The following is a 13,501-nucleotide window of genomic DNA, read 5'->3' on the forward strand; positions in this document are numbered from 1 at the left end:
TTTCTTACTTCCTTCAATACTTTAGGCGGTGATCCCAGTTCATCAGGCCAGGCAGCAAGCCAGTCTTAATGTTTCCAATCACCACACATGAGTATTTCTGTTTTGGAAGTGTTCAATTTGAGATGGCTCCAAATCATCCACTGAACGCGGCTTGAGACAACTGAAAATTGGGGATTTTCCAATGTCTTTGAGGCATTCCAGTTGAAGGAGTATTTGCGTGTTATCTGCAGTGTTATAGCACATACGGTGAAATTGATTGAACAGTCCCGGTATTGACTTCATGTAGATGTTGAAAAGCATGGGCGAGATGATTGAGCCTTGAGTGACCCCTGCTTTTGTGAAGTATGGTTTGGACAAGAAAGGTGAGGTATGGATGACATTAGTTCTGTTTCGAAGGTAGGACGCGATCAAGTCTAGAGCAGTTCCCTCTATGCCGGCTTCATAGAGTCTTTGTTTCAGAGTGTCATGGTCAACCGTGTCAAAAGCAGCCTAGAGGTTGTAGTGTAGTTCCTATTTTCCCTATAGGCCCTGCGCATTGGAATAACATAAACAGTGGTATAGACGTAGAAGTGCGGTCTTCCAGGTCTCTACTGACTATGCTAAACTTAATTGGGTTTGTACCAACTAGCTCAGAGGTCACTGGAAACTTTATTGACTGAATAGGGAGTGATCAGCTCCCCTGGCTCAGACAAGAAGGGATTCAGTTTTCCAACAACCGCATAAACATGACAACTTTGCTCCTTAGAATAAGAGTCAATCTCTAGAGTCGTGTGAAACAATAGACAGTTATTTTACTCAGTCAGTTGTGCAGATTACTTTCACCAAGATGCAGAGAATAGAGAGACACGCGTTTGCAATAAAAAGGTATTATTTATTGAACAGTCTTTCTTCTCATGCAAGAGAAATGAATTGCCACAATTGCAAGACTAGTTATTATAAAAAGTGCGTACAGTAAAATGAGGATTGCGAAATAATACTGTAAAAGCATTGATATGGTTTCTTAGCCATACAATGGTTAAAATGAATAAAATATATACATTCATATATACATTTGACTAACGTACTCAACTGGTGCTTCTAACTACGCCTACCCCAGTGTACCTGACCTAAGCCTAATACTTGGGAGGGAGTAAGAAAGTAGCAGTTTTAGTTAAGTTGGTTTTGCCAAGGTTTACTTCAAGAATTCTCTCTAAGGGTTTAGTCAACACCATACCTCTGAAATAGAATGTTGGAGGTCTTGTATCTCCTTCCAGGACTCGATATCTCAGTCACTCGCAAGAGTAGGCTTGAAACGCCGGAGCTGGATTTTCTCGGCAAGAGAAAAGACAGCGTCTCTCTCAGCGCGTCAAGGAGGAGGAGGGGCAGCCTCCGTGGGCTACTTGCATCTGCTGGGCTCTGCAAGGGACAGCTGTTCTGCTCCTGTATTCACAACACCATCGCTATCATCGATGTCGTCGAGGCAGCGTTTGCTTAAGGCAACATTGGTAATATTTATACCTGAAAGGTGCCTTGTTTGACGAACGTTTTTGGACATAAGACGTCAATAAAGATGTCACTAGGAAGTGATCGTCTCTCAGTGCTCATTAGAGTTCTATTACTAATCAAAACATAGCAAGCGGGGCTTTCCCAGGTTGCTGAGTTTTATCTTGTTGAAGAACTCGGAGTGTAATCTAGGAATCTAAGATAGTGGCTTCTGCTGTGTCATCTGCTCTAATGAGCTGCAGAGTAAGAGATTCTGAAATGTTGCTCTGATCGTGTTAGGCCAGAGACTAGTTTCTGAAATATCGCTCTTGATCGTTTATGCCATTGTAGGGGTATGAATGGATTATAGCCGTATAGGGGCATAAGGTCACAGTATTGATCGGGGTCCTAGATTAGAACACGACAAGGTCCAAAAGGAGTAGCGCAGCAACCCCGCTGCGATCTACTGTATTCTTCAGGCGGAAACAGGCGGAAACAGTTTCTTAAGAAATTATTTAGAATGTTCCCTCCAATTAGGTGCCCTCCTCCGCCTTGGCATCTCAACATTGTATTGGCGCAACTCATGAAAGCTCTATTTGAGCCTATTCACGGCTGATTTTAGATTCATTTCATGGAAAACATTACTTCTACTGGCTCTTAATTCAGCTAGACTAGTAAACAACATACATGCTTTCACTACGCGACATCCTTTCCTCCAGTTCCTAAGGACTCTGTTATACTTTGAATGAATCCTACCTCTATATCTAAGGTCCCATCGAATTTTCACTTAAACGAACTAGTCATCCTAAAGACTTTCTTCCCTAATCCACAGACACCAGCGGAAAGAGCCTTACATTCTCTGGATGTTAAGAGATGTATAACATTTTATTTACAAAAAACAGCCTGTATCCATCAGCTTTTTGTGGCCTATGGAAAAATCAAGTAAGGGTATCCAGTGACTAAACAAACTATAGCATGTTGGATTTCCTGTGCAATCCAATTTTGCCATCAACAAGAGTGCAAACCTCTGCATTCAACAGTGAAATCGCATTCTACAAGAGCAGTCTCCTCAGCTACAGATCTCTTTGCCGGTGTGCCTATTCAACAAATTTGCAGAGCATCAATTTTGTCCAGCAGGCACACTTTTACCAACAATACTTGTTGTTTCCCTTCCAGAAGTCAGAGGAATTATTATAATTTCGCCAAGTTTTTTGGGGGGTTTCTCTATTTTCTTGAATAATTAGTATATTTTTTCAGGTATTTAAATAGCACGAAGGAAGCTAGAGGTGGGGTACTTGCAGAGGCCCCGAAGTGCTGATTAAATTGTTCCAAAGGCACATGTAAGCTATCTTTGTGTACCTTTTCCTTTAGTATTTGATGAAAGGTGCGGCTGGTGTTCTCAGGGAGTATAATCTCATTCTTTGCAGGTGTATCAATGTATTACTTACTGGGTTTACTGCTACTCGAGAGTGAATATTTATTATTATACAGCTGGAAAACATATTTGTAGTTAATTCCCCGATCACCACAGTACCGTAAATGCTAGAATGAGTAGAACGCCATAACCAAAGTTGAAACTATACAATAAACAAACTTGAAACTATACAATAAACACAGTAAATGCAAATGTATGTTTACCTTTCACTTATTTGTTATGACCTTCTCTGGTGTCCTCTGTTACATGCTATGGATTTGCAAAGCATTCACAAAAAGGGAGCGAAGTAGTGTGCCCAAATTCATAGCATGGCCCAGGCTCTGATGCCGATTCTATGGGTCCTGGTGCCCTCTGTTAGCCAGAAAAAGGGCTGCCTACTATGCCACGGCCTGTATGGGGTGGCACGGTACCTCTCCCCTCCAAATGTGCAGCCCTCCATGTGCGGGGCACTCACTGACCCCGTTGGTGTCCCAGTAGAAAGGAGAGTGCTCTCTGCAACTCTCAAGGGCTTTTGCACGACAGCGGTATTGGCTCTACTGAGCGGCTAAAACAGAGCTTGGTCCTGCCAAGTACCAAGCATCAGGCGTTAGACTAGCGCATTTCAGGTGGTACTCCGCATTACCACACTGAAATGCATTGTCATACCTAATGCATAGTGTCACGTAGCTGTCACTGAAGTGCTGCCTGACTGTTAAAACATGTGTGGTAGCGCGCCGTGCCCCCGCTGCTCTTGCAGTTGAGCCCTTAAGGCTGCTGTTAGCAGGGTGAAGGTTCACACACACACAGTGGGAGTCACGACTCCTGAACGGTGGGAGGGCACGACCACAACTGGCTGCTTCTACGGCCAATAGAGGCTGTTTTCCACTTCATGGAACATTAGTAGATACAACAATCTGAAGATGTTGGTAACACCGAGGGGCATTCAGGGACCTGCGTCGGACGTCCATAAATGAGAAACATAACATCAAATACGACACCTCTTAACAAAAACAAGCATTTGCAATGCAATAGGTCTCGCATTTGCGAGACTTTGAGCTATTTTTATTGAAAATGACATTGCCTTTTATTTATGTTTTGGTTTTTTAAACATATATAAAAGCCATTGTCATTTACAATGCCAATAGGTCAAACTCGCGTAAATGCGAGACCTATTGAATTGCAAATGCTTGTTTAATTAGATATCGTCCTGCCTGGCCCGGCTCAGCTGCCCTTTCACGGGACCACACCTGCCTTGTCAGGCAAGGTCTCCCTTTCCCTTTAGGGCATTTTCACCTGTACACTAATGCTTCAGGGGTATGTGGCCTTTCATCGTTTTCTTTGGGTGACCAAGCTCCAGATCCCGAGCTGGAGAGCAGAACTGAAGAGCTCGGCGGCTGCTTGTTTGATAATAAGAGACAGCCATGATTACAGAGCAGAGGGGGGTCCCTTACATCTCTGGAACCCAGCGCTGCTGCACCCACTATGCCCCCGCTTAACTGTGCGCATATACCGTGGCAGTCCTGGAGCAGGTGTGCCGTGTGTGTTCTAGGCGTGGCACGGACACTAAACCGGTAGTGCAGGTGCGCGTGGGAGGGAAGCCGCCTGCACTAAAACAAACACTCGCAGCCTGGGGTCTGGCATACAACCATAACATACACCTCTCCCCTCTTAAAGCAGCCACGTAGCTTCTTTTATTGGGGATACTTTTCGAGAACTGGGTTTTCATAAAACAACAGAATGCATTAAGGGTTCCTATTTTGTTTGCTTCAATGGACTAATCTCAACGAACACTTCTGTAGCTAAAATGCCCAGCAAACTGCGCTCGTGATAACATGGCCACCTTGCCCTACATATCAAGATTGCATAACTAGATTATAATTATGAGTGCTTTTACCACAAGCTGAAGAACTGAAGTGACATCGCGGGGCGCACTCCGGAAGTCAGGCAGCCTTTGTTTGGACGTGGGCGGGGCCTGCTAAAAAAACAGGAAGGAACCGCCGGGGAGGACGTCCGGAACCCTGCAGGCTCCATGCTGAAGTCCCGGCCCCATCAGAGGGACCGTGCGAAGAGCGAGGGCAGACTGTATGGCACCAGAGGCAACACAGGGCTCCCGAGTGCTGAGGAGACCCCTGCGACATGCCAAGAGACGGCCAATTAACCTGCACACCGAGCCGGTGAGTGAGAGCTTGGCTGGGTGCATCGTCGGCACCGTGAAATGTGTATGCGTTACGGACATCCAGAGTTGAGCGCGCGTGCGCAAAGAAAACAACAAGCCTTTTCCGCGTTGTTGAAGCGAAACTGACACGCGCACGTTACACAGGCATGAAAGCGCAACACGCAGCCAAGGCGCCAAAGCGCACCCACGAGGTCAAATCTCCGGCAGGAGAAGCGCGTGTCAGTCTGCTGTCCACATTCCCCCAAAAGTGATAACATAAGTTGTCTCGCTCTAGACAGCAAAAGCTTCGCTTTTGCTTTCGTCTAAGCTCGACCTAAAAAGAGAGAGAACTAAGAAACTGTAGACAATTTCTGACCCAGCCAAAGGATAGTCAAATAATTCACATCATGTGAATTTAGAAAGTCCTAACGGTGCAAAATAACTCCTATAGTTAAGTTACTGTTTTGTTACTTACCTTCCACTTCAGTAGGGGGGGTGCAGTCTGGGAAGCCGAGTCGGAACCGTCAGGACTGTCCGAGGCATGTCCATTAGTAACATAGAGGGACCAGAAGTTTTTGGGTCTATTGCATGGAGAAAGCAATCGCTGTAGTTTTCGGTTTGGGTACAGCAGTACATCATGTCCCTCGACCATTGCGCCAAAGTGGGGGTTGGGCCACGCATCCAACAGATAGCGACACAGCGTTTAGCCAAAAGAAAAGTCATGTCTACTAGCCGCCTAAGTGACTTTGGGAGTGCTTTTGAGTAGCGCCAAGAGCGGATCTGGGGTCAGATCCAAACCAGAAACACGGCTAACCTCCGCAAAGACTGCCCCCCAAAAACTAGCAATCCCAGGGCAGTCCCACGCGACGTGAAGGAAGTCCGCCACCAGCACACGGCAACGGTCGAACCGCGACCCTTCACAAAGGCCATAACGATGGAGCCGTTCCGGGGTGTAATACACTCTATTAAGGTATTTAAAATGGACCAGACGGTGGCGTCCGTTGGGTGATATTCTTTTGTAACTCATACAGCAATACCGCGATATGTCATCCGTGAGTTCCGTTTGTAGGTCCCGCTGCCACTCAAGGCGTGGTTTGGAATAGGCACAATTATTGGTCACCAATACCGTCTGATACAGTCTGGACACCAGCCTGGAAGGGGAAGATGCTTTAACGATCACCGAAAAGGGCAGCACCTCCGGAGGCTCAGCCATGCCCTCTCCGAGGAGCGCCCTAAGAGCGTGCCTTGTTCTATGTAGCTGGAACTGCGCTAGAGCAGAAGGCGACCACCTCACCCACAATGCCCTCCGCAGGACGAGCAACCCCATCATGAAAATGGTCCCCTATAGTATGTGCTTTGAGCGATCCTAGCGCCACAATAACACCTCTGTCCCTGCACGGTGCCAGCCAATAGCACCCCTCCAAGCGGGCTGATGGGGCATATAATAAATTAGCAGTCATAGAATTAAGTATACTGTGCCATGCGTGTGTGACCGAGGCAAGTGAATCCAATATGCCCGTGCATCTAGAGAAAAGAAGTGACGGGATAGGCTTAGGGTCTGCCACTATGGATTGGTGTGTGGGACATCAGGGGGGCCGTGTATCCAATGGTACGCGTGGGAGCCCTGGGCAACCCTGTAATACAATTCATGGTCAGGAGCACCCAGAGCCCCCATCGCATATGGTAAGGTCAGTATCCTCCAGGCCGCTCTGGGCTGTTTGCCCGCCCAGGCCAGCCGGATCATCCATGATTGTAAACAGTGAAAGAATTGTTTCGAAAGGACCATAGGAATATTTAGAAATGGAAAGAGAAATCATGGTAATACTATCATTTTCATCACGGATATCCTGCCCATCAGGGACAGCGGGAGCTTGATCCAGCCATCGATATCGTTTTCGAGTTTAGAAATAGCCACCCCATAATTTTCCCTCAATACAATGTCCGAATCGGTGTGAAGCCGAATGCCCAAATAGCGCACCGAATCTGTGGTCCATACTAGCGGATATTCCGGGTCAAAGGGAGCCGTGGCAGGAGTAAGAGGGAACATTATGGACTTATCCCAATTGACCCTGATGCCCGAGAGTGAGGCAAAAAGCACCACCTCCCGTAGCACAGACGAGAGATTAGTCTCCGGGTCTCTGACATATAACAACGTATCATCAGCATATGTTGACACAACAAGCCGATAATTCGGGAAGCGAATACCCCTATGCCCGTGGTACTCCCGCAAGGTGCAGGCCAAAGGCTCAGCTGTCACGGCATAGAGTATGGGGACAGCCGACAGCTCTGTCTCGTACCTCTGAATATACGTATGGGGTCAGTGACGCATTAAGGGCCATTCGACTGAGTCGAATGCCTTCTCCATGTCCATAAATACCTCAATCGCTGGGACCTCCGGACGAGTATGTTGCATGGCCGCAAACACTGTTCTCAAAATATAGGACAGATTTCGAGAGGGCAGAAAGCCCGCCTGTTATGGGGCAGCTAGGGTAGTGAACAGGGGGCTGTGTCGGTTCGCGAGAATTTTGGCAACATTCTTCACGTCAACATGCATGAGGGAAAGGGGTCTATAAGAAGCGCAATCTCCCGCGGGCTTCCCCGGCTTGAGTACGGCCACTAATATCGCCTCACGCATAGTCGGTGGTAAGGTGCCCGAGGTGCAAATATCGTCGAATAAAGCTAGAAGATGGGGCAGCAGGAGATCCTGAAAGGCCTTATAAAATGCAACTGAAAGTCCATCACTACCAGGGGCGCTTCCCGCTCGCATGCCCGTAAGAGCAAGAAAAATCTCATCCCTCCCAATATTTTGCATTAAAAACTCGCGATGAATGTTGGACAGCCACGGTAACTGTATGTGAGTCAAATAGTCTAGAATACGTTACTCCGACGCCGGCCCCCTCGAGGCATAGAGAGCTGCGTAATATTCCCAAACTTTTTCAGCCACCTGAGAATGCGATAGAGGCGAGTCCCCCTGAGAGTCGTGCATAACAGGGATAGCCGTGCCATCCCTGCGGCGCTTTGCAAGCTGGGAAACTACCCTACCCGGCATTTCACCTTCACCGTAAATCCTGGCCGTAGCATATTTCCCGAGGTGCTTAAGTTCCGCATCCGCCTCCTCGTGGTAATCACCCAGCGTACTAGCGAGTTCCTCATCAATAGAGAGAGTCCGATCGGGCCGCAAATGGATTCAAGTTCTCGCAGCCTGCGCTCTAATGTGGCCAAACAAGAACGTACAGCCCTGAGCGCCCCCAAATGCTTGGAGATAGTGACCCCCCTAATGTATGCCTTAAAGGCCTCCCATACCATTTGGACGGAGTCAACCGAACCCACATTGGTTTCAAAAAACGTTTAGATGGACTGGGCCAGTTCCTCCCTAAACGGGCTATCTAGAATGGAATATGGTGGGAAGCGCCATGAAAACGGAGTGGGACAGGCTTTAACCCCTTCACTGCGGCGGCTATTCCGTCGCAGTGCTAAGGGGGCGTAGCGGAAATACGGCGGGCGCATGCTGGTGACGGAACCGCTCTGTCACCAGCATCGGTTGCGCTGTGCTTATGACGGAGCGGTTCCGTCATGGCCCGCCCCGCTCAATGGAACGCTCAGCGCAGGCACGGAATTCGCGCCGCGCAGGTGCTCCGAGGGGGCCATGACGGAACCGCTCCGTCATCAGCACAGCGCCACCGCAGCTGATGACGGAGCGGTTCCGTCTTCAGCAGGCAACGGGTTAAGGGACAGCAACGATATCAGGACTGGAGAGTGGTCCGAGAAAGCGCATGGCAGAATCGTGCAGGCGCGGAGCGTCTGCAGCAAGTGCCGAGAGGCAAACCAGTAATCAATTCTAGTGTGGATGTTGTGCTGTGCTGAATAATGCATGTAGCCACCCACAGAGGGATGCCCATGCTGCCAAACGTCCACCATGTCGAACCTCAAAAGAGCGGTCTCCACCACACGCGCAGAGGCCGAAGGGCGCCTATCCGGACCATCTGACCTGTCCAAGGAGGGCTGTCTGGTAAAATTGAAATCTCCCCCCATAGGATATTATCTAGGTAGTAAGGCGCTACCAACGTAGTCAAAGAGTAATAAAAGTCAGGATAATCGAAGTTAGGGCCATAAATGTTAAGAATAAATAAGTCCAGCCCCCTCCCCAGCACTCTAGAAAGTGTGTATCTGCCATCCCGGTTCGACCCCAAAGGATTGAGAGATAGGGATGATTTCGGGTTAACCCAAGTCATGACCCCCCTAGCATGGGAGGAGAAGCCCGATGCATGAATGTTACCCACCAGGCCTCTGTAGCGGAGTATGGGGCTGTCCAAGGGCAAGTGCGTCTCCTGTAAGAGCGGCACATCCACATGATGCCGATTTAGATAGTGGAGGATTTTGCGCACCTTACGGTGGTCGTTCAGGCCACGAACATTCCAAGTGACTAAAACTAAGAAATCAGGTGTGTCAGCAGAGTCAGTCATAGACATGTAAGGTCGAATGTGATTTGACATATTGGAACATCTAGGAACCGTGTTGCAGAACCATCCTGAGGCAAAACAATGCATAAGATAATCACATAACAATGAGTTTCTTCAACAATCCCCCCTTCCCCCAAACCCCTCAAAAACCTCTGCAGGGGAAATATCTACATGAATCGTGCAAAACTGCAATTGAAACGGCATGAAAAGACCTACAAAGAAAATCATACACTAGAAGTAGATCAACATCCTGCAAAAAGACCCACCCCCTCTACCCACCTACGCCTGCCCAACCCCAACTAGGCCGCGACCCCATCCCTCCCCCCAAAGCATCCCTCCCCTCCCCCCTCCCCACGAACAGAACACATCCCAGGTGTGATGCACTCCGAGGCAGATGTAGCTCGCAGAATGGAATGGTAGTACCAGCCAAGTGAGACAGCGCCCACCAGACCGCCGGGCAGGAATTAATGCTGCTGCACTGCAGAGTAGCGGAACCCAAATATACAGAGCCATGCCCACCCCCAGGTATCCCAAAGGAATCAAGCCCTCGACCCACCCACAATCGAGCATTGATCAATACATAATGCTACAGCCCGCGGTCACCTCCCATCCACGCAGCAAGCAAGTATCCTCCGGCATCCCCTCTCCCAGGTAAAGCAAGGAGCACCCAGCAGAGTGCATGGCAGAGCAATATCCCCCAACACCACCCATCAGGTCCAGTCCCCGCATCCCCCCCGAAAGGCCCCATTGAAACAGACATAGGAACAGGGGGGAGCACCACCAATATACCCCAACCACACATGGAAACGGAGCTCAGACCCAGCCAGACCAGAGACAACAACGTCAACAGGCAACAGAGGCAGTGTTAGTCCTGTTCATCCAATGCGCCACCAGCCGCTTCCTCAAGAAGGCGCTCAGCTGGGGGGCTACGCCTCTCCTTCGCCCAGTCCTTCATTGCCCTCTGCAGCGCTTTCGTGTTAGTAAAGATAAACGAGTGGCCTTGTCCATTAACTCTTTCGCAGGGTACAGCATAGCATAGTCCATCCCTAAGTCGCGGAGCTGCAGTTTCATGGGAGCGAACAAGCGGCGTGCCTCTTGAACACGAGCTGTAAAATCCGGAAACAGGGAGATGGTGGACCCCTCATACTTCAAAGGTTGCTTCTCCCGTGCCAGACGAAGGGCCACGTCACGGTCTCTGTAGTTAAGCAGCTTAGCTATAATTGGTCTGGGGTGAGCTCCCGGTTTTGGCTTTGGACCAAGAGAGCGATGAGCTCTCTCCACCACGAACATATCCGAAAAGGAATTGTCACCCAGTAGAGCCTTCAATAGTTTTTCCACAATGAGCTCCATATTCCCAGTGGGGGTATTCTCCGGTAGCCCTGTGACGCGAAGGTTACAGCGCCTGGAGCGGGCCTCTAGGTCTACCGTCTTATCCTGAAGGATTTGAAGGACCCTTCCTAGCTGCTTGTGTTCAGTGTCGATCATAGAGTGGGCCTCCGTCAGTCTCCCCTCGGACATGTCCAGGCGCTCCGCGTGCTTATCCAATCTTTCTGCCATGCGGTCCATGCGGTATGTAAGGGCGTCCATATTGGTGCCCAAAGAGGTAATACCCCCCTGTAGATTCTTTTCCATGTTTACCAGCAGGGTGCGGATGTCTTGGCCCGGGTCCTCCGCAGCCTGGTCTATGTCAGTCAGACCCTCGTCAGACGAGGGGTCCCCCACTTTGGATTTCTTGGGGTCAAACGAAATCTTAGGCTGTGTCCTGTCGACACGCCCCATAGTGGATCTAGGATCAGGGGACGACCGTGCACCACTGTAGATATAGGGTGAGTAAGTTGTTACTCCAAGTACGCCGCTGTTGACAGTGTCCCAAACCAGGACGTCAGAGCCCAGCCAATCGCTCAAAGCACTCACCGCCGCAGGAGGGCCGTAGGTATAGCAAGACGTTCAACTATAATCCGTGGCGGGGCCGCCACACGCGTTGTCGAGTCCTTTGCGCTCACTGGTCAAGCAGGGGCCCTCCGCAGAACGGGAAGGCCACAGAGACTCCAGACAGCAACCAGTCCTCCTGACAAGGCACACTTCCAGGTCTGTCGCCGCGCACAACAGGACCCAGCCAGGCCGTAGCAGTGGGAAGAGTAAATTCCAGCCCCCAGACTGCGAAGGCACAGGATCCAGGTCAATAGGCCTCCCTACTCAGCCCTCCACACTAATGCAATTCGGGGTAGTTGCTGCGCCGTAGATAGCAGAGCCCAGCGCCCCATCAAAGGCCAGACCGACCCTCTCACCGTGCTTAGTAGTAGTCACTGATGCGGGACCTCTTCTGCGAAATGGTCGCCCCTGCGATCAACGTAGTTCTCCTCCAGGGCCCAATCAAAAAAAAAAGGGGGGGGCAGGGTGAGGAGCACAGGCGTACCTCGGCAAGGGCCCCAGCCCGGGCAATCCCCACGTCAGGCTTCCGCTCGGGGGTCTTAGGCGAAAGGGGCCTCCACGCCGCACTGCCCTTCACTCCAGCACTGCGTCCCTCCACGCGGCAGTCAGCAGCGTCAGAAGCACTCACAGCATTGAGCGGAGCACCCGCCTCAGCGCCGCGGGGAAATGCGCCGATATGACCGCCTCTCCAGCAGAGCCGAGCCGCCGGGCCCCACCGGGGAGAGAGGCAACCCCAGGCCGCGGTCCTCCGCGCGGCGGCAGGCCAGAGGGGACAGCAGTCACTCTCAGCCCCCACAGCAGTCAGGCGGGAACAGAAAAGCCCCTCCGGAGATGCGGGGGGCCTCGGACACTCGGTCAGACAACTACGGGGCCAATTAGGTAAGTGCAGCAGCAGGATATTGTAGGATTATGTGGCAGTCCAGCGGAGCACTCGGCTCAAGCGGCCATCACGGTCGCGAGCTAGCTCCACCCCCAGAGTCTTAGAAATCTTACTGTCCTATTTGAAACGGAGAGGTATTTTGTCAGTCTACATTGTGGTTGTACTAATGTTAATAAAATCATTACAAATTTAATATTAAAAAAAAAAATCCTGCCTCTGCGGCTCTGTTGGGGTGAGGGGAGGAGGGGTATCAGTAACTAATTAAAGACATTACCTGTATATCTGGCAAGGGCATACAGTAAACCGAATTGCACTTTTAGCTACACTCCTGCCGTCAACTAAAGTAAATTAGCTGCCCGTAAATAACAATATTTAATAATTGTTTAAATAAAGCTTGCAACCACAGTTTTTATGGTTTATTAATTTTGTAAATAAGAATTTGTTACTATTTTTCTACTTAATAATGATCTTTCCAAGTATGAAGTGTTGGCAAGGTTCCAACCTGTGGCCTGCTACGCATACAAAGTTTTTAGCTGTGAGTACGCAACACTTATGGCTATGTGGCCAACTTTTATGATTCAATGTAACTTTCTTTTCTGTGTCCACTCTTCAAGGCCACGTCCATCTGCTAGAACAGCAGGAAATCAAGCTTCAACATCTAGATAAACTTCAGGACTCGACCACAGCTGTTCACATCTGGAAATACACACCATATGGTGCTCTCTAGTAAAGTGTACATTTAAAAAATAATCAATTGTCTTCAGAAGCCATACACTCCCTCTCTTCTGTGGGTTATCTGTCCTGTCAAATCTTGAATACATAGCATCTATTCCTCCTCAAATGGTTAATTGTATGTTCTCATCCTAGAAACAGTCGAACCTTCACAGTTGGCTAAGGGCGTCTTTTTAGTAGGCCACAAAATGGGAGGAGAGGATCAACTGGGGACTAACTTCATATTAGGTGTTGTAAATAAAGTGGGACGCATGAATATGTTTTACTCGCTATCGCTCAATGATGATTCTTCCTGAGTCCTGAGTAAGGAAAATGTATAGGATGATAATCTCTATTCACCTGCAGAATCCTAAGTGACTCATAGTTAACATGCTTCACCATGGGATTTCCCCTCTGATTCGCCCCTCTGGTTCGCCCCTCTGGTTTATCCCAGAACACAAAGTTTCAAGAAAATGTTTATTTTTGTT

The 13,501-nt window shown here is 49.3% G+C and overlaps 1 protein-coding gene across 2 annotated transcripts in view; it reads left to right on the forward strand.

Annotated features, from left to right (window-relative positions):
* CCDC146 (coiled-coil domain containing 146) overlaps window positions 1-13,501 on the forward strand; it is a 1,211,813-nt gene that overhangs the window by 684,313 nt on the left and 513,999 nt on the right. The gene's annotated exons all lie outside the window — the stretch shown is intronic.

The sequence above is a fragment of the Lissotriton vulgaris genome, chromosome 1_1, assembly GCF_964263255.1.
Source record: "Lissotriton vulgaris chromosome 1_1, aLisVul1.2, whole genome shotgun sequence".
Classification (NCBI taxonomy): Eukaryota; Metazoa; Chordata; class Amphibia; order Caudata; family Salamandridae; genus Lissotriton; species Lissotriton vulgaris.